At 36.9% G+C, this 27,262-nt stretch overlaps 1 protein-coding gene across 7 annotated transcripts in view; it reads left to right on the forward strand.

The window, feature by feature from the left end:
- Nucleotides 1–2,531: 2,531 nt before the first annotated feature.
- Erbin (erbb2 interacting protein) overlaps nucleotides 2,532–27,262 on the forward strand; it is a 134,513-nt gene continuing 109,782 nt past the window's right edge. For all 7 annotated transcript variants that reach the window (XM_047554840.1, XM_047554839.1, XM_047554843.1 and 4 more), the window contains exon 1: nucleotides 2,532–2,810. The gene's annotated coding sequence lies outside the window, so the exon portion shown is untranslated. The remainder of the gene's footprint in view (nucleotides 2,811–27,262) is intronic.

Consider the following 27,262-nt stretch of genomic DNA (forward strand, 5'->3'; position numbering starts at 1 on the left):
TTTTTCTAGCCTGAATGATTCTGTCAGATGGGTCCTCAGTACGAATTAAAATTTTAAAAAAGGTTAGGGCCAGGTCAATTCTTATTCTAGAGACTTGGTCAGGTCCTACTTATTTAGGTTTGAAAAGGCAGATTAGGTTTACTTGAATTTCTGATACTTCACTATAATCCCAGAATCCAGCTGATTTCCTACTGGTATGGGGGCTAGTCCATCCTGGGATGCTTTAGGAATGGGACCCTTTCAGTTCAGAGCTATGCCACTGAGTTCTGATCAGACTCAAACAAGTTTTTCAAAGATATCTTTCCAGTGACCATGAAACATAGCTCATCCAACCCTCTAAACTTTAGCTTTTTATGCAGTTAAGATTTATATTCACATAAAATAGATACCCAGCTTGGTATCACCAGTGTACCTGCCATTTCCTAGCTTCTGGCTAATGCTCTTACCTCTGATTCAGCACTAAATGCTTTGGGTACTATTGTAAATCTTCAATTTCTGCTCTAAGGAACTAATACCTGTGTTAATTCCAGTAGATCTGGATGTAGGTAACATAATCCCATATCTATTCAAAATGACTTGAGTACCTCTGGGGTTATTTCAAATGTTTGTCACTAGCATAGAACTCACTTTAGTAAACAATTCTTTGGTGGATTTTATGAACTCTTTCCTTTGGATGTAAGCCAAAAATATTCTGTAGGGCATATAGCTCTTTACTCAAACTTGGTAATAAATAATTATCTCTGGAATACAGACGGAAGAAATGAACTAGTGACTTCTGGGACCCAGAGTCTAATTATCATTACTGTACAGAATTAAGTACAGCAAGGAGTGGGGGTTTATGATGGTTTGCTCCATATCTATTCGGTTTCTTCTCTGGGTAAAACAAGGACATCTTCTCTGTTAACATATTTAAAGCAGTAACTGCAAAAATTGTGCAATGTTATGGTTGAGGATTTCTATGCCATATGTGTTGACAGAATGCTTGAGTCTCTCTCGGCAATAAACGCAAACCCTGCCAGGCTGAACTATCAGGGCCAGCGCAATTCAACGACTGCACTACAGAAGCAGCTGGGGTTGGAAGCCTATGTCGCATTCGTATGTGTATCCACAGTTCCTCTAACAAAGACACTATCTTGAGGCAATTTCGCGGGCCATTTTTCCCCTCCCAGCGCCAGCTTTGTCTCCCCACCCGTGTGAGGTTGAGACTTGGAGGAGCCCCAGCAGCGTTGCTGTGCGAGCAAGCTCGGTGTCAGGGCCGGCGTGGGAAGGTCCACAGAGCTGTCGCGGTGGTTTCCTGCAACCTGAGCGTGCCATTAGAGGAAGTTGAAGAGCTGTAGCTGAAAGATATACCTGCTGTCTTTAAATCTGGGCTGGACCTGAACAACCTCTGCACCGATTACTGTGGTACAAAGAAACTCGAGAGGCCAGGGCGGTGGAGGCCTGGTGGACCCTCGGTCTTCAGGGCTGGGCGCAGGGCAGCGAGGAGCCAACCCGGGTCGGCGTCTTCAGCGTTCCCCACTCCGCGGGCTAAGCAGCTGGCTGGGGCCCCGCGGGCAGGCCTCCCGCCGCGCCTCGCACGCGAACCCGCGGCCCCTGGCGGCCCCTCCCCCCGGCCAGGGTCCCGGCCCGCCGCCCCCCGCCGCCGCGGACGTCGGCCCGCGCCGCCCCCGCGCGCTGACTGGCTCGCGCCGGCCTTCAGCTGGGCTGTTGGCGGTTTGGGCGCTGCCGGCGGGAGGCCGCCCCGCCCTCGCCGCCTCTTTCCCCCTCGCCGCCGGGGCGGTGGCGCTGTTGCCGCCGCGGCCTGTGAGCAGAGACTCCCCTCCGCCCCAACCCCGTTCCTCCTCCTTTCTCTCCTCTCCCTCCCTCTCCCCCCTCCCCTCGCTGTCTCTCGCTCGAGTGAATGTGGCGCGGCGGCGCGGGACGCAGCCTTGGTCCCTGCCGCGGCCCCGCGAGCTCGTGAGGAGACCCGGCTGCAGCCCGCGCCACCTCCTGCGCTTCTTGAGGAAGCCTCGGCCGCTAGGGGAGAAGAACGAGGAGGGCAGCGGAGGGACGGCAGCGGGAAAGCGCGAGAGGAAGAGGGTCCGAGGGCCAGAGGAGAAAGCGGGGAGGGACGGACGGAAGGACGGACGGCCCGACGGACGGCCCGGGGAGGGGGCCGCCATCCAGCCTGCGGCCCCTCGGCTCCGGCTCGGGGCGGCGGCGGCGGCGGCGGCGCGGGCGAAGGGCGCGGCAGGCGCTATCAAGACAATAACCCCACCGCACAGCTCTGGGGGCGGCGGCGAGGAGGAGGAGGAGGTGGCGACGGCGGCCTAGCGCGGCCGAGGCTCGCCCAGCGCTCCGGCCGCGTCTTCGCCCCCGCCGGCCGGGCCCCGCCGTCGTTGGGTGTGCGCGGCGCGCGGGGCGCCGGGGGACCGAGGCTCGCGACGGACGCCCCCTCCCCTCCCCCTCGGCGGCGCGCGCGGAGCTGGTTTTCCGGGTTCCCCTGGACCGAGCTGGATCCTGCTTTTCGCCAAGGCAGGAAGTGAGTTTCGCACGGCAATTCCGGGCGGTGTCACGAGTGAAAAGTTTTTTTCTTCTCCTTTCGGCGGAGATCCTAGTTGGGGCTGGGAAACTCCTGCAGAACTCGAGAGCAGGAAGCCGGCCCGCATCCCAACCCCCACCCAAGCAACCCACTCTTCTGCGGGAGGCCACTCCACATCCGCTCTCACCCGAGAGAAATTCGGCTGGATCCTAAGTGACTAATGAAGGGAAGGAAATCATGTCAAGCGGAGCCTTGAAAGCGCTGCCCTGAGACACTGCCCGACCGAAAGGTAATTTTCACGAAAAGTGTCTAGAAGTCGCAAAGTTCATGGGCCGGAAAACAGACGGTAGTATTTTTACTTTGCTCAAGTTGACCTGAATTCTTTCTTCAAGTTGGAGTGGGTAGTATTTTAGGAGCTACATAGTAGAACTGATTTTTCTCCCCCTTCCACCATCTGAACTCCTTTTTTTCTTTTCTAAGAGGTTGTAAGAATGCGGTGGGACGAAAAGTTTTCAGCAATCGGAAGAAAGCGTGCCTTTGTTCAGCACAGGTCCTGAAGTTGTAGGTTTTCGGAACATATACAATGTATATTAAGTTGCTGAATGTGACAACTTTTGTTTTGGAAGAAAGGTCGCTGGAGCGAGTGATTTGGTGTTATTGAGATGGCTGCCGCATTTGTTTATGTTGCTGCCGATTGTTTTGGTTTCTGAGTTTATCGTTTATGGAGAGATTTTTGTTCAAACCCTTATGAATGTATTTTGTTGGACTTAAGTTGTTTTTCATGGCGAGGTAATACAGTCTTTCAGTTGTTCTTTTCAAACGTTTCGTACCCTACAAAGCTTGTTTGATTAATTGAAAGCATATGTCTGCTAGAAATGTAACTGATCCATTATGAGGAAAAAGGACGTTGTAAGGGTTACAGAGAGGTATGATTAAAAAAACAACAAACACTTGTAAGTAGTTGATTTGTTAGGACTTCTCTAGTTCAGAACAGCCTATACAGGAAGGGAAGTAAAAACGCTTAAAACAATTTTCATGGTAATCTCGTTGATGGCGATAAATTGTTGTGCTTTTTAAACTGTAGGAGATTCAGATTTTTGTGTTCGCTCATCTGATTTCGTTTGGTTCTGCCTAATAAGTGATAGGTGCCTACCGAGTGGGCAGGAATTTGTCGAGCATGGCAGACATTCCACCAGTCAGTTATGAGCGTTTCTAAACCAATGGGTAGGCTTCATAGACCAAACTAGTTCTGGTTGCAGCAAACCTGAAATATTGTTTTAGTGTGTGTCTTTTAAAGTTTAGTTTTATTCCAGTGCTGTTGTGGTAAAGGGAAGTCAGAGATAATGATGTACTTTTAAAAATCTTTTTTGTAATTATAGGTGGACAGAATGGCTTTTATTTGTTTATTTTTATGTGGTGCTGAGGATGGAACCCAGTGCCTCACACATGCTAGGCAAGTGCTCTGCCACTGAGCTACAGCCCCAGCCCTATAATGTACTTTTGAATAAATATTAAATAAGGTAGTCTTTTGGTAGGTATGTCTTAAATATAAATTAATGTTTAGTTAATCTGATGCTACCAAAGTTTTTACCGGAAATTGAGGGGAAAAAAGAGTTGACTTTCTTTAGTTCAAAGAGCAAAGGTTTTAAAGATCAGGATCAAGTTATTCCACAACTTGTTCTTGGTTACTTCATCTTTAATAAGGGATATTTCAAAAAGAGAATCTTTTAACTATTTCTATGTATTGTTTTGTTCCTAGAGCCTGGTGTCTGGATATAGTTTTCTTTCTTTCAATTTTTGGTAAAATTTGTGAACCGTAGAGTAATAACCTGCTAAGTCAGAGTAGCTTTATCAAGGATTTTAAAGTGCATGACTGATCTGCTTTATGATTTTGGATGATTTTAGGCAGCAAAAGATATTATTCTTGGGCACCTAAAAGAGGGGAACAAAATAAATGACATTGAACTTCAGTTTCCTTATATGGCTTATACTTGGCCTCAGAGCAACAAGCCTTAATAGAACAAGTCTTTTTCAGAGACTTAGTACTTTGTGAAGGTGTTTTTCCCATGTTTGTAACGTTTATATTAAAAAAAAGTATCATAGCACTTGAAAATGACTATTTAAACTCCTGTTTTTAGAGAGGGTTCTCCCCCTCCGCCCCACTTAGGGAAAAGTAGGTATAATGTTTAGATTCTGACAACATATTTTTAAAAGTGAGGTGTACATTCGTAGTTATCTTTAGTTCCTCCCCCGCCCCAATAAGGCATAATTTACTTTGTCGTTTACTTCAAACTAAATTCTGTTAGCTTAGCACTGAATGGGTTTTAGGTTTTATACTTTTGTCAAACTATAAATATTTTCAAGGCCTTGTTTGTAAATGTGACAGGTTCGCAAAGAGGCTTAAAAAGGATAGTGAAGATATTTCAAAATGACTTAAAAATTTGTGTATTAATATTGTGTGTGTTTTCTTAACTTGTCAAATGTAGAGTACTTCCAAAGTTTTTGCTTATATTGTACAAAATTCACATGTAAAGGCTTTTGTATTGAAAGTAATCATGAATTTTCAAAACATCATCTATTTGGTATTGAGTTATGAAATCTCCTTGCCACTTGGGATCAAGCTATTGTGAACCTCATGTATAAAAAGCCTATAGAGGTTCAAATATGAAAACCACATTTTTGTTGTGTGCTGCTTCTGTAGCATTGGTAAATCTCTAAAATTGTTATTTTAGACATTGATATTGGGCTATTAGTAGTAAACAATATCTTCTAAGAAATACTTTAAAATTTTGGAAAATTAGGTGCCTATTTAGGCATTTGCTTGAGATTATTGCTTATGGATAAGATTTAGATTTTAAGTAGCTTTTTTTTTTATAGAAATAGAGTATGGCAGTATTTACAAAATATTGGGGGTTCTGAAGAATTTTAGTGATGTTGGATAGCAAATTTTTTTTTTTTGTAATTGCTACTACTTATCCACATTCTCTTTAAATACTCTTAACTTTGTTTGCATTATCATTTTTACCCTTTTGTCTTGCTAATTCTTTATTCATTACATGCTTTTTTTTTTTTTCTTGGACTATTTATTTATAAACCTCTAAAGAAATGTTTTTTTTTCTTTTCTGACAACATGTGTTTAATTGTTCATGATGGATTATTCAATTTTTGAATATATACTGTTATTTCCATGGTAAATCTATATATGTGAATTATGCTCTATAATATCTGCTTTTGAATTATCTCAAGAGATTTGTTTATTTCTACTTTGCACTTTAAAAAATTTTTTTTTTCTCTTGGTTCCAGTCAACACTAACTCCTGAACCATGCTACTTCCATTTTTCAGATTTACTGTTCAGTTTTCTCCTGTCTTTGGTTTCCTACCTGTAAAAAAGAAATCTAATTATTATTCAGCTTTCTCTTCTAATTCCTTTAGGTTCCCATTTTTATAGTTATTTACTTCCCCTATTTTTCCATGTTTACCAGTTGTTTCTTAATTATGTTTTGCCTTTTCCCTCTTTTTCAAACTTTATTAATTTTCTTAAAAACCTGTTCAAAACATGCAGTGGAAAGAATTTGATCAGCCCCATTTAATTCTGAATATCCCTTTTGTGTTTCATCTTGGTACACGTCAGAGTGTTTTGTTTTGACATTCGTTTATATACTGTTTTGTTTTTATTTATTTTGTTTCCTCAATTTCCTTCTTCCTTTTTAATGTCCCTAGGATTAACTGTTGAGATCATATTGGATCGTTAAATATTTTCATGTGTCTTGACTCTCTGCGATCCCCCTATCTGATTTTTGTTTTGTGTTTGGGTGTGTAGGTGTAGCCTCTCTAAATGTAAATGTATTATGGGTACCTTCCTTCTCCATTTTGTTTCTTTCTTTGCTGTCTTAGCTATCAAGTTAGCTGTCTTTTTTTTTTTTTTTTTTTTTTAGTGTCCTTAAAATTCTGAATTTGTCTTTTTTTCCCCCCACCCCCTTATGAAATAAGCACACAGGAACTCTGTTCACACTTCATATTTTGTTCTGGACCCCATTAGATGAAGGTCTTGCCAGGCTTTGAAAATGATAGCATGTGCGACAGTAGAACAGAAGAATATCTAAAAGTTAGCTTAATAAACTCTAGCTATTTTGAGATCATTTATACATGGATAAATTTAGGTATTGAGAATATATAGAAAAACTAGAAGATAGAAAATGACATTTATGTAATCAAATATGTAGAATAAAGTTTGTGGACTTCAGTTATAGGTGCATCCTTATTCAAAGTCCATTTACTTTTGAACATAGTGAGCTCTTGGCTTTTTGGTGTCTTAGGGGGAGTGAGAAAGGCACATTGACAATATGAAGTTATGACCTGTGGTATTATAGAGAGGGAATAGAAAAATGGAAAGAAGACTGAATAACTTAGAAGACATAAGTGCTTCTCAACTTATCATGGGATTGTGTACTGCTAAACCTGTCATAAAAGCAGTAAAATATTGTAAGTCAAGAATGCATTTAATATACCTAACCTGAACATAAGTTTAGTCTAGTCTATCTTTTTTTTTGTATCAGGGATTGAACCCAGTGGTGCTTAATCACTTTTGTATATTTTATTTAGAGACAAGGTCTCACTGAGTTTCTGAGTGAGACTGGCTTTGAACACTAGATCCACTAGATCCTCCTGCCTCAGCCTCCTGAGTCACTGGGAATATAGGCGTTTGCCACTGTGCCCAGCAACCTAGCCTGTCTTAAATGTGTCCAGAATGCTTACATTAGCCTACAGCTGGGCAAAGTCATCTAACACAAAGGCCATTTTATAATAAGGTGTAGAAAATCTCATGTAATTTATTGAATACCTGAATTCAAAGAAACAACAACAACAACAAAACCCCCTGCAACGCAGTCCATTATAGAGTATTGATGGTTTACCCTCAATCCTTTTTCATGGTTTGTGAGAGAGTGTTGTATATATTGTATATGCCTTGCTACATATGATCTTGGGGAAAAGATCAAAATTTGAAGTATGGTTTCTTTTTCTTTTTCTTTCTTTCTCTCTCTCTCTCTTTTATTTTTTGTGTTTAGTACTGGGGACTGAACCCATTAAAGTATGGTTTCTACCGAATGCATGCCACTTGTGCATTATAGTAAAGAGAAAAAAATTTAAGTTGAACCGTTGAGTCAGGGATCATCTGTAGAGTAGTTTGGGACTACTTTGGGGCAGAGTGCCTTATACATTTCATGTGCCTGTCAAAGGATTCATTTTATTATAAGGTGGTATAATGTTATGAAATAGAGCTCTAAGTCCTCTGTTCTCAAACTTTTTGGTCTTAGAACCCTTTAATCTTACAAATTACTGAGAACCCAGGATTTTTGGCTTATGTAGTTTATTTATTATATTTCCTGTATTACAAGTTAAAACAAACTTAAAAAACTAATTTACGTTATCTAAACCATTGCATGTTAATATAATATTGTTCTAATAAAAACATAACTACTTCCCAGAACAAATAACAGTTTGTGTCTTGGTATCCATGGAAGGTTGTTCCAGGGCCTAACCTTTCGTACCAATATCTGTGGATGCTAAAGTCTTTTATATAAAATGGTGTACTATTTTCATATAACTTATATACATTCTCCCTATGTACTTTAAATTATATATATATATTTCTTAAATACCTAATACAATGTAAATACTAAAAGTATGTATATGTTCAGAACAGATGCAATTTTTTTTCCCAAATATTTTCAGTGAGTTCATGATTGTAGACTCATGGATATAGAGAACTGTCTGTAATTGACCCAAAGGAGTGGCAGTTTTTGTACTTTTACAAGTCTCTTAATGTTAACCTTTAATAGAAAAAAACTTAATTCTTTATCAGTTTCTTCATTCCATCTGTTGCAATATGTTGTTTTGGTTAAAGTATATGTAGAAAATCCAGCCTTATACAGATGATGTGGTTAGAAAAGGGAGAAATTTTTTCCCAGACTTTTTAGATAATTGTGTGTACTCTTTGATATCAAAATTTGGTAAGTATTTGATAAACCAGAATTTGACAAGGAGTTTTCTACAGGTTATTTGCAATATTGTTCTGAAATCATATCTTTTATGATATATATCATATCTTATATTCTTATAGTTATCTTAAAATTCTTTTATCTTGTACTTTGGATAAATCTTTTACCTGTTCATGATTTTGTAACATCCTGCATTGGTCATTTGGAAAATATTGGTTCACTGAATTACATGTATTTTCCAAATGTTGACATATTTAATAATGCGGTATCTAACAAAAAATTTTGTTATTTTTTGTTTCTTGATACACTTATTTTATTTTACTTCACTTATTTTGTTTCATTGAAAACACCTTGGAGCTTTGAGACTTTTAAAAAATCTGGGACTATGTAGTAATGATACATGTACCTGCTAAGGTGCTAGCAGGTTTACCCACTATTGCTTTTGCACCATCAATATAAAATGTCAGTATAATGAAAAAGGGAAAATGACTTTAGAGTATTATGAAAAAATTGTTTTGACCTTAAAGACCCCTTGAAGAGTCTCAGGACTAGTGGCATTGGACTCAGGACCTGGTGACCATACTTTGAAGACATAGTGGATTGGAATTTGTGGAGCTTTCATTACTTCCTTTGATTTTTTTTTTTTTTTTTTTTTTTTTTTTTTTTTTTGGTCCTTTTGTATTGCATTTTGGGAGAATCTTGTGACTTGGTTTTTTTAGCTCATTTGGTTTTTAGTGTTTTATTCATTTTTGGAATAGAGTTTCTAATAACTTTTTTTCATAGCAGTTGAGTTTTATTTTTTAGCTGTGGTTTTGGGTTGACATGGAACCTAGAGTCTGAGATGTTAACATTGTTTTGAAATTTGTTTTTACTGTGGTCACAAATGTTAGATTTTTCATGGAGGTCAAAGTTTTATATTATGGCCCGACTTTAACTGTATTGCTCTCTTAAGTGTGTTTTTCCAGCGTGTGTTCTTCTTGCTTAGGTTATTGCTTAGAAGAGGAGAGAGAGGACTATTTAACAAATGGGCCTTTTTTTTAGGGTGTGTAGATAGCTTGACTACTTCCTGGCCCCAGCAGATACTCTTATTTTCACAGTTATAAGGCAGATCTCCCATTTACAGAGAACTGTATTAGTATTAGATGCTTTAATCATTCACATTCTACTTCAGTTTTATTAATTGGTTAACTGACTGCCCAGGACATTCCTTCTCCCACTCCTCCTTGCTAAGAAAATTTAACATTTTTGGAGATTGCATTTTATGCTCGTTTTGGGTAGCTGGCCCCTCAAATGTGTAGTACTATTTTCTGATCTTCTTAGGATTAATTCCAGGACTTCCAGTGCATGCTTAAAAATATGGATAGTATCAACCCTATACTTTTTAAAATTTATTTTTAAATATATATATATTATATATATATATAAATTGTCAGTGGATCTTTTTGTTTAATTTTATTTATTTATATGTGGTGCTAGTATGGAACCCAGGGCCTCTAACACATGCCAGGCAAGTACTCTACCACTGAGCCATAACTCCAGCCCCAAACCCTATAATTTAATGCCTTTTCCATCTTGAGTAAGCACTTAACCACCCACTATGACTATGCTTTTCTTTTACTTTCCTTCTCTTTCTTTCTGTGCTAGAGATGGAACGCAGCTTCATGCAAGCCTTCTACCACTGAGCTGCATTTACAGCCTAATGGTTGTAACTTTTGCAGTTTGAGGTATAACAGCAAAATTAGCATGAAATTTTTTTTCTTTCTTTACATTTTCATATGTAGAACATGTTCTTAATGAAGATCTTAGCAAAGCATGCAGTTTTTTCTCTCCTTATTAATTGAGAATTTGAACCCTTAAAGGAAACACTTTATGGATTCTTTGAGGCATATATAATTGTCAGCATAACTTGTTTTGGAGGGTTATTTAAGTAAAATAAGGATTTCTTGAACATAAGCATTGCAATCCTCTGTAATGAATCTGATAACCTGGATGACTGATAAGTGACCAGAAGTCAGTGTATCAGTGTGTACATACTGGACAAAGGAATCACTTGAGCTTTCATTATGCTATTCAGAATGGCACACAAGTGAAAACTTATGAATTGTTTGTTTCTGGAGTTGATCTTAGATAACTAAACACGGTTGACCATAGGTAACTGAAATGGTAGAATCTGAAAGTGAGAATAGGGGAAACCTACTTTATTGTGTTTTGTTGTCATCCCTTCCTCTTCTAATTCACTTGGTATACTTACTTACTTTTCTTGTCTGTAGACATAACCTTTCTAGATTTTCAGTATACTATAGATTCCCCCTGCACCATACTGGGGATTAAACCCGGGGCCTTGTGCTAGCAAGGCAAGCACTCTACCAACTGAGCTATATCCCCAGCCCAAAATTGGGAAGTTTTCAACATGTTATATTCAGTTGATTTAACAGAGGAGAAAACTTTGAGACATTAGCGGGTTGGCATTAACTGAAGAGGCTTTTTTTTTTTTTTTTTTGGTGGTGGTGGTGCCAGGGATTGAACCCAGGGCCCTGTGCATGCTAGGCTAGCACTCTAGCAACTAAGCTATATTGGCAGCCCCTACTACTAATGATTTTATGAAACTTTTTTTCTTACTTAGATTCTGAGACAATGACAGACATACAGAAAAGTTGAAGCTATTTGTTCCTGAATCATTTGACAGCAAGTTGTCCAGCTGATGGCTGCCACCCTGAAATACTTTTGTGTTCATTTCCTGTGAACAAGGACATTTCCCTACATAACATAATCATCAAAATTAGAAAGTTAGCACAAATACATGACTAATTTCTGAACTCCACTCGTTGTCCCCTTGTCTTACATTTAGTTGTCTCTTTATTCTCCTTTAATCTGGAACAATCTCTGCCTTTACTTTATAGAGAAATTTACTAGAGGCTTAAGTCTTGCATGCTCTACTATGGTTTTACTGACACTTAAAAATTCCAAGCCTAGTTATTTTGTAGAATACTTCTCAATTTTTATTTGTCTAATATTTTTCATGAATTGGTCTTTGATTAGAGTTCATGGTTAAATTTTTATGATTAGATTTTTGGCAAGTTTGTCATAGATGTGATGCAGCATTCTTCTTGCATCTTAGCAGGTGGTGACAATTTAAGTTTGTACCATTATTGATATTCATTTAGTTGATAAAAGTTGTGACTGCCAGACTTGTCCTTGTTTCAAGGTATTGTTTCCCCATTTGTAGTGAATGACTATTTTGTTGGGAGGTTGGGATAGATACTTTGAAACTATGCAAATGTTTTGTTTCTCATCAGATTTTTAATTTATTTACATCTCCTAGATTCATGGTTTCCTATTCAAAGTGTTGTAATCTATTATCATTTATTTTAATGCTCAAATAGTTCTTGACTTGGTCAGTGAAAATCCTTTCCAGCCAGATTATTTTCTTATCTCTCTCTCTGAGAACTTTCATACTTTTTAGTACAATAAGATGTTTTAAACATACCTTATACTTTTCTTTGTTATTTTAGTGGAAATGTATTAAAGGCCAAGATCTGGATTTGTGTTCATTGCTCTTGGGGTGTTGCTGCCTCAGGTCCTCTCAGTGTATAGGGCTAGCAATATTTTGTATACCCATTATATTTACTTGTGTATATGAGAAAACTACGAGCCCACGATAACACTTAATCCAGCACTACGGTGTTCATTCTATTTTTTTTTTTTTTTCTTTGCATCTATGTAATTTATCTGGTTAGTGGAACTTAGTTTTCCTTCCTTTCTATTTGTGTTCATGTGAGGGTATTTTGAACTAGAAGTTCCTGTAGTGCAATGCATTTCTGATGTATTTCTAAAGGAATAAAATTCTAAAGTGTTAAAAGGGCAAGCTTTAATTTTATAATAAAGTACACTTAGGTGAAATATTTTATTCCTCAATAATTCCAGGTTCCTCTGAAAAGGGGTATTGAAAGAATTTCGTGTGTTGCCAGGGCTCTACCCCAGGGCTTTGCGCATCCTAGGCAAGTGCCCTACCACTGGAGCTAATCCCTGGCCCAAATTCAGTACTTTTGTTATGTGCTTTGAACAAGTTCCTTGTGGAGGTAACTGTTGTATTTCAGGATAAGGGCAGTGATTTCGATGCAACTGTGTTTTTCCATATTGAAATTCTATTGTTTGTATCATCCCAAAGTTTGAAGCATATTTCTGTCTTCTCATAATAATGTCCTTGGAATTTTAAACCTTAAGTTAATTCTAGACTCTGGGGGAAGAGTAGAGTATGTTTGTATTAAGACCAGAGTACAAAACCTGTAAACTAAAATAAATCTTCTTGCCACGGCTGTCACCTAGCCTAGAATAAATTGATTTGACTTCCCCATCCCTGGAGATTTTGGAAGTGATTTAAGAAAACATACCTTTTGTGAGATAGCCTTTTGTTACTAGATATAATTTGGGTTCCCTTTTTAATCTCTGGGGACTTAAAAAGATACAGTTCATTGTATTGGTGCTAACTGTAGGATTGTAGGGACTGTAGATAGTAGGTGCTGTTTTATTTGTCATGAATATATGATATTAACATGGTGTAGTGTCGGCTGTTTTTTTGAAAGCCATTCCCAAACCAGAGATATCCTGAGTCGTCTTCCTCAGTCATTTAAATCAGTACCTTTCTTAACAATTTTGTCTTGTAAGTATCTATGGAATGAGATGCTTTAGGGTAGGATAGGAAAGTGGAAAAAGGGACAAATGGTGAAGGACTTTGATAGGCAAAGGGTTGAAACAATTACCTGAATTTTTTATTGTAAAAATAATATTTTCATACAAATCCAAATATGTTAATATGTAACATTGAAAATGAAAATTCTTCATAATCCTGTCTCCCAGAGATACTCCTGTGGGTTTAGTTAAAAATTAGAGTCAAATTCCCTTCAAGGACTTGTTATCAGTTTGTGTTTCCACCAAAAGTGTAAGAGTACTTTGTATACATTTTGGTCTAAAATGGGTATCTGTATTAGTCTGTTTTTTGTTATGTAATAAAATACCTCAGACTGAATACTTAAAAAGAAAAGAGGTTTATTTAGCTCCTAGTTTTGGGGGCTAAATAAAGTCTGATCAGTAGGGTGCTGATTCTCACTGGAACCTTCTTGACTGCATCACCTTATTAGCTGATGGCCCCACAATGCAAGATGAGTGTACAATCACATGGCAAGACAGGAAACCAGGGAGAGGCTCTGATCTCCCACAGTTCATTCTGGGGGCATGCCCACAATTGACACAAAGACCTCCCACTCCACCTGCCTCCTTTTGCTTTGCTGGAGATAGGATCCATGGCCTTTAGTATGCTCCATAAGTACTCTACCACTAAGCTCCATCTCTAGCCCTAGGCCTTACGTCTTAAAGGTTCCACACTGCCACCCTGGGGACCAAACTTATGCTACTTGAGTGCTTGGGGGACAAACCACATCTAAGTCATAGCACTGTTTGCACCTCTGAGAGAGGTAGTATAGTATGTAAGAATATAGACTTAGGAGACAGAATACCTGGATCTGAATCTACTGCTTATTAATTATGATATTGGCAAGTTTGAATTAAAGAATTCTTATAGTATGTTTCTATAGGCTTTTTGTGTTTTAACTGATATTTTACTGGTTTGTTGCTTTATGCCTTGATTATGGTTTTTGCTATATATAAATTTAAATTATAATGTAATCAAATTCATCAGTCCTTTTGCGTTTTTGAATTTAATCCTGTTGGAAAGAATTTATGCCAATTATAAAAGTAATAACCTAATTTTTAAAATTTTGGCTTAAGGAAATAATAATTGTGTAGCTTTATTTCTGTAGATTTCTAACCAATTGTAACATCATTCGTTGAATAGATCATCTTTTTATGTTAAAAATTCTATCTTTATTAGTAGTTGAGTTTCAATATACTTAATTAATCAATATCAAGTTTTTTTTTTCTTGTAGTACTGGGAATTGAACTAAGGCCTTGTACATGCTAGGCAAGTGCTCTACTAGACCTTTTTATTTTGAGTCTGGGTTTTGCTCAATTGCAAGCACTTTACCCCTGAGCCATAACCCCAGCCCCTTCTAAAGATTTTAAAATAACTATAGAGAAGAAGTGTTCTTTCTGGGTTTACATAAGTGAGGAAATTTTGGGTTTGTACATTTTTTATTTTTTCTTTAAAATTTTTTAAAATACAGTACCTTTATTTTATTTATTTTTATGTGGTGCTGAGAATCAAACTCAGGGTCTCATACGTGCTAGGCAAGTGCTCTACCACTGAGTTACAACCTCAGCCCTATTTTTTCTTTTTGGAAGATAACAGTTTGTCACAGATGATTGTTTTTAATTTTAGAAATAACTGGCATACAGCTCAGTTTACAAGAAATGGTGGTATTAATATTTGAGCCAAGAAGTTCCATAGGAAGGTTTATCTTAAAACTATACATAATTCTGTAATATGAGCTCAGATTTTTTTTTCCAAATGGACTTAAGTTTTTTGAGTAAGTTTCAGGTTTACAGAAAAATTGAGCAGAAAGTATAGAAAGTTCCCATGCCCTTCCTTTCCATTTTCTCTATTAAAGCTGTTTTCTTGTGGTACTTTTGGTACAATTGATGAGCTAATAGTGACAGATTATTATTAACTGAAGTTCACTATATATAATAAAATTCACTCTGTGTTGTACATTCTATGGGTTTTGACAAATATATAATGACATTTATCCTTCATTGTTCCTAAGAATAGCAGCAGTGATGTGGAATACATGAATGAGTGTATTTAAGGGAGGAAGGTGAGGAGTTGAGAGTATTCTTGTTTTAAGGCACTTGCAATATTTGAGATCAGATTACTTTTACTGGGAAATATGTAGGAATAATTTATTAATGTCAAAATGACATATCATGTGTTTGAGAACAGATTCTTTAAAGAAATCATATTTGGCATTTATAGTTTATGGAGAATTAAAATTTGAATATTGGCCCATTTAATTTCTGAGAAATAAGCAAATGATTTTAGATGAAAATGAAAACTCTCTCATTATAATTTTTTGTCATTACTCTACAACTGCTGGTTATCCTCTTTATATACAATAGTACTTATCTATTAAGTTCAATTCAAGTACTATTGTTTCTGCTGAAACTTCCCACAATATTTTTCCTTATTTGGATTTATAACTTCCTTCCATTTTTAAGTGTACTGCTTCAGTGGTGTTAAGTACATTCATATTGTTGTACAACCCTCACCATCATCCCTCTCTTTACATCTTGCAAAACTGAAACATAACATTAAATAGTAATCCCTTCCCCTAGTCCCTGGCAGCCACTCTTTCTTTTTTAAGTCAGTTGGCATATGTTCTCAAGGTTCATCCGTGATGTAGCGTAACTCAGGATTTCCTTTTTTTTTTTAAAGAGTGAATAATATTACATCGTTTGGATATGCCATATTTTTCTCATCCATTCATCCATGTATGGACACTTGGGTTGATTTTACATTTTAGCTGTTGCAAACATGAGCATATGAATATTTCTTTGAGATTCTACTTTTAATACTTTTGGGAATATATCCAAAAGTGGAATGCTGGATCATTTGGTAAATCTGTGTCTAATTTCTTGAATGATTGTGATATTATTTTTTGTAACAACTGTACTTTTTAAATATTTCTACCAGTGTTGCACAAGAATCCAATTTCTTCACATCCTTACATTTCTGCATTTCTGTTTTGTTTCTTTGAGAGTAGTAATACTTGTGGATGTGAGATGGAATCTCATTGCAGCTTTTTTTTTTTTTTTTTTTTTTTTTTTAATTGTGGTGCTGGGGATTGAACCCAGGGCCTTGTGCTTTCCAGGCAAGTACTCTACCAACTGAACTATATCCCCAGCCCTCATTGTAGTTTTAATTTACATTACCCTATTGTTAGTGATGTTGAACTTCTTTTATGTGCTTATTGGCTCTATTCAGTTACCTCCTTTGGAAAAAATGTCCATTCAAGTTCTTTGCTCAATTTTAAACCCAAGTTTTTTTTGAGTTGTAGTTCTTTTTTTTTTTAAGTTTTTTTTTTTAAAGGAGTTCTTAAAAAAAAAAAAAAAAAGAACTCCTTTGTTGTTGTTGTTGGTGGACACAATTCATTTATTTATTTATTTATTTATTTTATGTGGTGCTGAGGATTGAACCCAGTACCTCACATGTGCTAGGTAAGCGCTTTATCACTGAGTCACAATCCCAGCCCTTGTAGGAGTTCTTGGTAATAAATGTCAAATATTTTTTCCCATTATTTATGCTATTTGTTGATACTGTCTTTTTTTTTTTTTTGGTGGTACAAGAGATTGCACCTAGGACCTCACACATGCTAGGCAAGTATTATCACTGAGCTACATTTACCTCCATCAACTTTCCGAGTAGCTGGAATTACAGGTGTGCCCTACTGTGCCCTACTTTTTTTTTTTGCCATAAATAATTGTACATACATGGAATATAACTTCCCATTCTTGTTGTTGTATGTGATGTGGAGTTACACTGGTTGTGATTCATATGTGAATGATAATGTCTTGATTGCACAAAATTTTTAAAATTTCAAGAAATCTAATTTGTCTAGTTTTGGTTGTTAATTTTTGTGGCCTGTACCTTTGGTGTCATATCAAAAAATTATTTTGAAAGATTGGGGATGTGACTCAGTAGTAGAGCCCATGCTTTGCATGTGTGAGACCCTAGGCTCAAAAAATTTAAGAAAAGATTCTATTTTAGGAAACTTATAGTTTGATTTTATAACTTAATATGTGCTTAGCCACTCAATTTAAATTCAAATATACAAACTATTTTATATTGTTTTAAAATTGGTCTTGGGCATTTTGGTTACCTATTTTTTTCTTTTGAAAATGAAGTAAAAATTATAGTATTCTTGTCTCTTCCCTCAGTTTATAAATGTTTTACTTCAGATTTATCTTGGGAATTAAACTTTCTATTTTGAGATAATTATAGATTCACATGCAGTTTTAAGAATTATTTCACTGAGGTTTTGTGTACCTTTTATCCAATTTCCTCTAGTGGTCATATCTTACAGAATTATAGTACCATTTTGAAATTGTCAAGACAGAAATGGTTCCATCATTGCAAAGGATCCCTGTTTATGTTTTTTATTACTGGGATTCACCTCCCTCCCAAATTCCCTTCTCGTCATTTTGTCTTTTCAAAAGTGTCATATAAATGGAATTTGCTTTCATACTATGGAGATCGATTAAAGTTGTTGTGTAAATATGTATAACCGTAGTTTGCCCTTTTTTTGTAGTACTAGGGTTTGAACCTGGGGACACTGAGCTACGTCCCTTGCCCCTTTTTATTTTTGGACCCAGGGTCTTGATAAATTGCCAAGGCTAGCCTTGAATTAAGGGTTCCTCCTGTCTCAGACTCCCAAGTAGCTGGGTTAATAGGCCAGTGCCCTAATGCTCAGCTTGTCCATTTTTATTGCTAATTAGTATTCTGTGATATGGGTTGGATATACTACTATTTTGTTTAACTATTTCACAATGAAGGACATCGTAGTGATTTTTAGTAAATTAAGAAACTGAGGCCATAGGTTTTTCTTTTTTGTGCTAGGATCTGCTATTCCATTCTGCCTTTTTTATTTGTGCAGTTAGTTTGCTGTGTTAACTTTCTGTTTGGAGATCTTTTCAAATGATATCTCAAGGACCCTCCTACCCTCACTTTTTTTTGTTTTTGTACTGGAGATTGCACTCAGGGACACTGGACCACTGAGCTACATCCCTGGCCCTATTTTGTATTTTATTTAGAGACAGGATCTTAATGAGTTGCTTAGCGTCTCGCTGTTGCTGAGGCTGGCTTTGATCCTCTGGAGGCTGGGGTTACAGGCCTGTGCCACCATTCCTGGTTCTCACCCCCATTCTTTACTGGGGATTGAACCCAGGGGACACTTTACCATTGAACTACTTCCTCATTTCCCTCCCCGCCTTTTAAAAAATTGAGAAAGGGTCTTGCAAAGTTTCCCAGGCTTACCTCAAACTTGTGATCCTCCTGTCTTGATGGGATTACAGGTGCATGCCTGTCAAGGACATCCTTCTTTGATTATTTTTCTCTTTTTCTTTATCCATATATTAGTATCCTCATATGTTCAACTTGGTTATTACTTTTTTGCGGGGAATCGATTTAAGATTTGAAGTGACTTTCAATAGCATGTGGATGCATAATTAATAGAAGATGAGATCCAAGGTAAGGAGTATGGAAATAATATAACTTTTAAGTTATATAAGTAATGTAGCATTTGTTGTGATAGATCATCAGATGTAGCTAAGCTTACTTGGAGCCAAGGTTCTTATTACCCTAAATAATTATACCACAAAGGAGATTAAAGATTTTCCTTGCACTGAATTTTAAAGTTTCTGAAATGTGAATTCCCTTAAGAAAGGGCTATTGAGTAATGAATGAACAGTGTTATTGACAATGAATTATTTTGGCACGTATTGTATATCAGGCCTTTTTATTAGTGATAAGAAGGATAAAATATATAAAAAATTTGATGTAGGTAGATTATGATGGTAGGCTAATGTGTTTCTTAAGTGTAGGTTTTGTTGTATTCTTAACCATCTAAGGATAAAATAGACATGAATGGATACAGTTATTTCTTATACTCCTATAGACATTGTTCATATTTGGACTTTTGCTAGCTACTTTCAGGATTTTACTTCCTAATGAAAGGATGACATACTGGAGTTTCTTGTTTTGCTTATTGATAACCCTTGAAATGAATTGAGGAAATGGTGTGCTTAATATCATATCAAAGTTGAGTCAAGTACTGTGGTGCACACCTGTAATCCCAGCGGCCCCGGAGGCTGAGGCAGAAGGATTTTAAGTTCAAAGCCAGCTTCAGCAATTTTGTGAGGCCATAAGCAACTTAGTGAGATCCTGTCTCAAAATTTAAAAAAAGGGCTAGGGCTGGGGCTGGGGATGTGACTTAGAGGTTAAGTTCCTCTGGGTTCAATCCCTGGTGCGGTTGGGGGAGAACTACTTATGTCTCATGGACTTATGTCCATTGTTTTTCTCTATAGGTGTTGCTTAAATTATTACGAAGCTTTGTATTTTCTTCAAAAGTCAGGTTTAGATTTGCTTATGACATTTAATGTAAGTTCTTTACTGAGACCATTGAAAACAACAAAGTATATAATACAGATGATTTTGGCTTTGGAAATTTTCAAGTTTTCAAATAGCATTACCAGTCACATGTTTGTGGCATTAAAAAAAAATTATCAATCATGATCCTAGGAAGTACTTAATTTTCAGCTGCACAGTGTTCTGTTTTGCTTGATAGAATTAACTAAAAAGTAAACAAATGAAAAACACACTTTTGATGTAATCAAAGGGGGTGACTTTCAGTGAAGTGTTATTTAAAACTCTTAATGATTGAATGTTGGAATATTAGTACCACTCACAGAGATTGTATTTCCTCCAGTTCATGTTTAATCACTCCCTTTTTCACAAAATTTTAAATACCAGAATTAGTTTTTTTTAAACCCTTCATTTTGAAATAATTTTGCATTTACAAAAGAATTGTGGGAGCTGGCATGTAGTTTAGTGGTAGACATGGCACTTGCTCAGCACATGAGTTCAATCTCACGGCACTTGCCTACTACATGTGAGTCCCATCTCTTATTACTGCCCCCACCTCAAAAAAATCCGCTAAGATAGTTCAGCGATAGTTATACACACACACACACACACACACACACACACATCTCGCAACATCTTATATAACCACAGCATATTTATCAAAACCAAGAAATTATTCTTGGTGCAGTAGTATTAATTAATCTATAGCTTATATTTTAATTTTACCAAGTTTTCAACTAATTTCCTTTTACTATTGTAGGATCCAGTCCAAGATGTAGTGTTTAGTTTTCATGTCTTAGTGTCCTTCAATCTGACAGTTTCTCAGTTTTTTCTTGGTGTTCATGAGCTTGATTTTTGAAGATTTCTACTTAGAATTTTCCTAAATTTAGGTTTGTCTCTTTTTGTTTTTTAGTTTTTGCTTTTCATTATTAGACTGGGTTAATGGTATTTTAGGAAGAATACCACTCAAGGAAAGTGCTTTTCTTACTGTATTAATGTTTTAGTCAGCTTTTTTGCTGCTGTGACCAAAAGATCCGAACAATTTGAGGAGGAAAAGTTTATTTGGGGGCTCATGGTTTCAGAGGTCTCAGTCCATAGACAGCTGAGTCCATTCCTTTGGGCTTGAGGTAAGGTAGAATTAGCATCATGGTGGAAATATGTGGCAGAGGCAAGCAGCAGGAGACATGGCACCAGGAAGCAGAGAGAAAGCTCTGCTCAACAAGGACAAAATATATATCCCAAAGGCATGCTCTCAAGGGACGCACCTCCTCCATCCATACCCTACCTGACTATAGTTATCACTGTTAACCCCTATCAGAAGATTAATTTACTGATTGAGTTAAAGCTTTCATACTCAATTATTTCACCACTAAACCTTCTCTCATTGTCTAACAAGTGAATTTTGGGGGACACCTAATATCTAAAATATAACAATTAAGAAGGATATATAATCTTAATGTGGTTTTTTTTTTTTTCTTCTTCTTCTTCTTCTGGTACTGGGGATTTTGCCCAGGGGTGCTCTACCGCTGAACTACATTCCCAGCCCTTTTTATGTTATTTTTGAGACAGGTTCTTTCTAAGTTTCCCAGGCTGACTTTAACCTTGTGTGAGGTGTAGTCTTCGTGCCTCAGTCTCCCCAGTAGCTGGAATTAACAGGTGGGCACCATCATGCTTGGCCTGAACACATTTTTTTAAAATCGGAATTATGAACATGATTTTTTAAATTGGAAATGTGAATTTTGAATACCTGATTAGGTAGTCTCTGTCAGGTTTCCCCACTGTAAATTTATTTATTTTTTTACCTTTCCATAATCTATTGTTAGAAATTCAGCTTTCAGTGGAGAGAAAATTTAGGCTCCACTTTCTTCAGAAAGGAACTACTAAGGCATAGTGTTTCAACTACCACATAGTTATTTTGGGGGACATGTATAGATATTATTTCTTTTTAAAGATTTTCCTAGTAATTTTAGCATTCATTTTTAGGTTTTTCCTTTAGGACCAGTTGTTTATAAGGTATATGTCATTGGCATACAAAAGGGAATATGGCATAGTCAGAAAGCTTGTTATCTAGTTAATACAAAAACTTAAATGAGTAAAGAGTACATTAATAAAAATGGAGCAAATTTAGTCACTTCATACATTTGGAATTCATTTGATCTGTATGATGGTTGTGGATCCTGAGTTTTTACCTGTCCCATTACATTAGAATGTAGATTTTGTGAAAGTAATGATTAAAATCAAGCATGTGCTGGGCTATGATTGGATTTTATGTAGAAACTAAATGCCAGTGACAAGCCAGTGGAAAACCTTCCTCCCAAATTTGTCATGTGAAAATAAAGTTGGGATCCTTAGGAGAATGCTGTTTCTGAAGGCAACTCATTTGTTTTTCATACTGATTTCTCTTAATGGCACTTACCTTACTTAAAACAGTGTAACTGTTTTTTCTTGTCTGTTGTCTCTCTCTTTCCTTGGAATATAAATTCCAGGAGGGCAAGGATTTTAGCTGTTTTGTTCTTTACCTCACTGCCTTAAACAGTATATGATACGTAAAAAGTGCTCAATAAATATCTTAAGTGAATGAAAAAATAATAGTAAACTTCTGAATTGCAGTTGAAAGAGAAATATGTTGTCTGGCATGAAGTATTGATGTGACCATAACTATTTCAAGTAATATTTCCTATACTTTTATAATTTGTAATTTTTTTTGTAATTTTTGTAAACTTTTAATCTCATTTAAGTGAAAATAATTAAGAGAATACCACCTCATTGTTGAATTTAAAAATAATCTTAAATATCTGCATTCTTAAAGCTATATAATTTATGTTCAGACCTTATGTAGTCATAACAACACAGATTTACTAATTAAGTATAAACAAACTATAAAGTTCATTTAAATTTGCATTCATAGCATTAAATTTGGTGGTACTGGGGATTGAACCAAGGAACATTCTACCTCAGAGATATATCGCCAGCCCTTTCTTTTTTCTTTAATTTTCTTTTTTCCTATTTAAAAAAAAATTTTTTTAGGTCTTGTAATTTTTTCTTTCATATTTCTTTCTTTCTTTTTTTGATACTGGGGATTGAACCCAGGTGTGCTAAATCACTGAGCCACATCCCCAGCCCTTTTTATTTTTTATTTTGAGACAGGGTTTTGCTGAGTTTCTGAGACTGGCATCAAACTTGTGATTCTCCTGCCTCAGCCTCCTGAGTTGCTGAGATTATAGGTGTGCACCACCATACCCTATTTCCATATTTTTTTTATTGATGCACTATAGTTGTACAAGATGGTTTTAGATATGTATACAATATAACAATGTAATTTGGTCTGTATTATACCCCAGTAATTCCCCTTTTCCTCCCCCTACATGGCCTCTTTTTTATACTGATGTCCCTTTGGTATTCATGAGATCTACCCTGCCCCCCCCCCTTTCTTTTTCCTTTGTAACTTCCTTGTATGAGAGAAAACATGATTCCTAACCTTTTGCTAAACACAATGTCCTCACTTTATCCATTTTCCTGCAAGTAACATAATTTCTTTTTTTTTTTAAGTTGTTCGTTGACCTTTATTTACTTATATGTGGTGTTGAGAATTCAACCCAGTGACTCCCACATGCTAGTCAAGCTCTCTACCACTGAACTACAACCACAGCCTTCATTTTCCTTTATGGCTGAATAAAATACGTTGTGTGTACATGTGACATTTTCTTTACCCATTCATCTGTTGATAGACACCTAGTCCAGTTCCATAGTTTGGTTATTGTGGACTGTGCTGCTGTAAACATGGGTATGCATGTAGCACTATAGTATTCTTTAGAATAAATACAGAGGAGTAACATAGCTGGGTCATATGGTAGTTCCATTACTATGAATTAGAGGAATCTCCACACCAATTTCCACTATGGTTCCACTAATTTACAGTTCCACCAACAGTGTAAAGGTGCTCCTTTTTCTCCACATCTTCTCCAGCATTCATTATTGTTTGTTTCTTGATGACTGCCAATCTGACTGGAGTGAGATGAAATCTCAGTGTAGTTTTGATTTGTATTTACCTAATTGCTAATGATCGAACATTTTTTCTTACATTTGGCCATTTGTATTTCTTCTTTTGAGAAGTGTCTGTTTAGTTCATTTGCCCATTTATTTGGGTTGTTTTTTTGGTGTGACTTTTTTTTTAGTTCTTTGTATATTCTGGATATTAATCTTCTGTCAGAAGAGTAGCTAGCAAAGATTTTCTCCCATTCTGTAGGTTCTCTTCACATTCTTGATTGTTTCCTTTGCTGTGCTGAAGCTTTTTAATTTGATGCCATCCCATTTATTAACTATTGGCATTATTTCCTGAGCTTTAAGGGTCCTACCCAGAAAGTCCTTGCCTGTGCCCGTATGCTGGATGTAACTCCTGCCTAGGTATTTGATCCATTTTGAGTTGACGTTTGTGCAGGATGAGAGAGAAAATTCTAGTCTCATTCTTCTGCATATGGACAACCAGTTTTCCCAGCACCACTTGTTAAAAAGCCTGTCTTTTCTCCAGTGTATATTTTTGGCACCTTTGTCAAGGATCAGATGACCGCATCTGAGTGGGTTTATCTCTGAGTCTTCTATTCTGTACCATTGGTCTACCTGTCTGTTTTTATGCTAATACCATCATGCAGTTTTTGTTACTGTAGCTCTGTAGTCCAGTAATTGCTCTAGCTAGAATTTCTGGTACTATTTTAAATAAAAGTGGTGAGAGTGGACATCCTTGTCTTGTTCCAGATGGTATTTTGTTTTATTACATATTTATTCAGGGTGCCAGGGACTGAACTCAGGGGTGCTTAACCACTGAGCCATATCCCTACCCCTTTTCAATTTTTTATTTAGAGACAGGTTCTCACTAAGTTGCTTAGGTCCTTGCCAAGTTGCTGGGACTGGCTTTGAATTTGCAATCCTCCTGCTTCAGCCTCCCAAGCTGCTGGGATTATGGGCATGCACCACCATACCCAGCCTTGTTCTAGATTTTAAAGGGAATGCTTTTGGTTTTTCCCCATTTACTATGATTTTGGCTTAGAGGTTTTCATATATACCTTTTTTTGTTTGTTTGTTTGGTACTAGGGATTAAACTCAGGGGCATCTGACCACTGAGCTACATCCCCAGCCCCCCCCCCTTTTATTTTATTTTATTTAGAGACAGGGTCTCACTGTTGCTTAGTGCCTCACTTTTTGCTGAGGCTGGCTTTGAACTCACGATCCTCCTGCCTCAGGCTCTCAAGTCATTGGGATTACAGGCATGCGCCACCATGCCTGACTCATTCTTTATATAATATATACATATATATTATATATATTATTATATATATATACTTTTTATGATGTCGAGATAGGTTCTTCTGTCTGTAGTTTATTCAGTGTTTTTATCATGAATATCCCCAGCCCTTTCTAAAATATTTCATTTTGAGATAGCGTCTCACTGTTGCCCAGGCATGCTGAATTTGTGATTACTCCTGTATCAGACTCCTTAGTAGGTGAGATTAAAGGCATGTGCACTTGGCTGAATTCTTATAATTTGTGCTGAAATTAAAGCAGAAGTTTTATTGTGAGTGACTGATTTGACATGTGTATACTGTTTGGTGCCTTTTGATAATTTTGCCATCTCTCTTTGAAATATTGAAAATTTTAAATAATATGTCACCATAGATTTACTTTGCAGATCTGAATCTGTGTATATTTATATGCTTACTGCTTCTATGTGTCCTACTGCTTTCCACAAAAGGATATAAATATAACTCAGGTGTAAGGACTGAAGTTCTGTTTGGTAGATCACTGGCCTCAAGTATAGTTATATAGTATACCTGAAAAGTTAAGAAATGTAAGGCAAATTTATATATTTTTTATAAAATAAAGAATTTAGACACTTCACAGAAGATGTACAAGCAATCAACAGATATATGAAAAAAATTTTCAACATCTCTAGTAATAAGAGAAATGCAAATCAAAACTACCCTAAGATTCCATCTCACCCCAATTAGAATGGCTATTATCAAGAACACAAGCAACAATAGGTGTTGGCGAGGATGTGGGGAAAAAGGTACACTCATACATTGCTGGTGGGGTTGCAAATTAGTGCAACCACTCTGGAAAGCAATATGGAGATTCCTCAGAAAGCTTGGAATGGAACCACCATTTGACCCAGCTATCCCACTCCTTGGCCTATACCCAAAGGACTTAAAATCAGCATACTACAGAGATGCAGCCACATCAATGTTCATTGCTACTCAATTCACCATAGCCAGATTGTGGAACCAACCTAGATGTCCTTCAATTGATGAATGGATAAGGAAACTGTGGTGTATATATACAATGGAATATTACTCAGCCATAAAGAATGATAAAATTATGGCATTTGCAGGCAAATGGATGAAATTGGAGAATATCATGCTAAGTGAGATAAGCTAATCTCAAAAAACCAAAGGACGAATGATCTCGCTGATAAGCGGATGATGACATATAATGGGGGGTGGGAGGGGTTAGTGTTAGGGTTAGGTTTAGGGTTAGGGTTAGGGAGGGGTGCAAGAATGGAGGAAGAAAGGACTGTATAGAGGGAAAAGAGAGGTGGGTGGGTGGGTGGGGGGAAGGGGAAAAATGGCAGAATGAATCAAACAACATTGCCCTGTGTAAATTTATGATTACACGAATGGTATGCCTTTACTCCATGTACAGAGAATCAAAATGTATCCCATTTGTTTACAATTAAAAAAAAGAATTTATATATCATATAAAGAATCATTATAATTTTCTCCAACTTTCAGATGCATTTATGTTCTATTATTAATCTGGTGGGGCATTAAAATTATACTGTAGAATCCCATAAGTCTGGAAACAGGTTAAATACTACATTTATTGTACTTTTCTCTTTACCATTGAATTTATTTAAACTTAGAGGTATGTCCCCTGAAAAGTTATAAGGAGATAGAAAAGCATATTGATCTTACTATTTGAATGTGTAACTAATATATATTATATTTCCTACCTTTACAAACACCCTGTGTATTAAATTTGTGTTCATTTCAAAGTCATAGAAACGGCGATTTACAATTTGAATACTAACTTAAAGGATCTTAGATTGAACACTTTGGGAGAAATAAGCCTTCTAGGCTTGCTTGCCTTTAATTTTTGTGGGTTAAGGGACAGAGATGTAAATGGAGCCTCACATACCATTTATCTAATTTTAAAATTATAAGTCAAGCTTGAACCTGCCTAATAAAATGTTTTATCCTGCTACCTTCAAAAGTATAGCTTAATAATGACAGGAAGCCAGTTTAGAATTTGATATTCCCAGAATCCTGAATTTCTTGTGTGAAATTGTGGTGTTACAGACACGTTTCTTCACAGCTCTTCACCACAATTGAGGGGATTTAGGCACTACTATATCAATATATCCAAGGTCTCTTTACATCTTCTACAGAAAGTTGACTTTTGCTCACCTTTCAGGCCTAAGAGCACAGATTCTCATGGTGTCATCCTTCTTCAAGACTGGTCTAGTGAAAGAGGTTTTGGAGTTGGCTCAGGGCTGTTTGGGCAGGAAATTCTAGGGTCTTTAATGCCCACAGTACATAGTCTAGAATTAGAGGAGGAGGAAGCATGTGTTCTAGTAAGACAAGTTTCTTTTGTGCGAG

This window comes from Sciurus carolinensis, chromosome 6 (genome assembly GCF_902686445.1).
Source record: "Sciurus carolinensis chromosome 6, mSciCar1.2, whole genome shotgun sequence".
Lineage (NCBI taxonomy): Eukaryota > Metazoa > Chordata > Mammalia > Rodentia > Sciuridae > Sciurus > Sciurus carolinensis.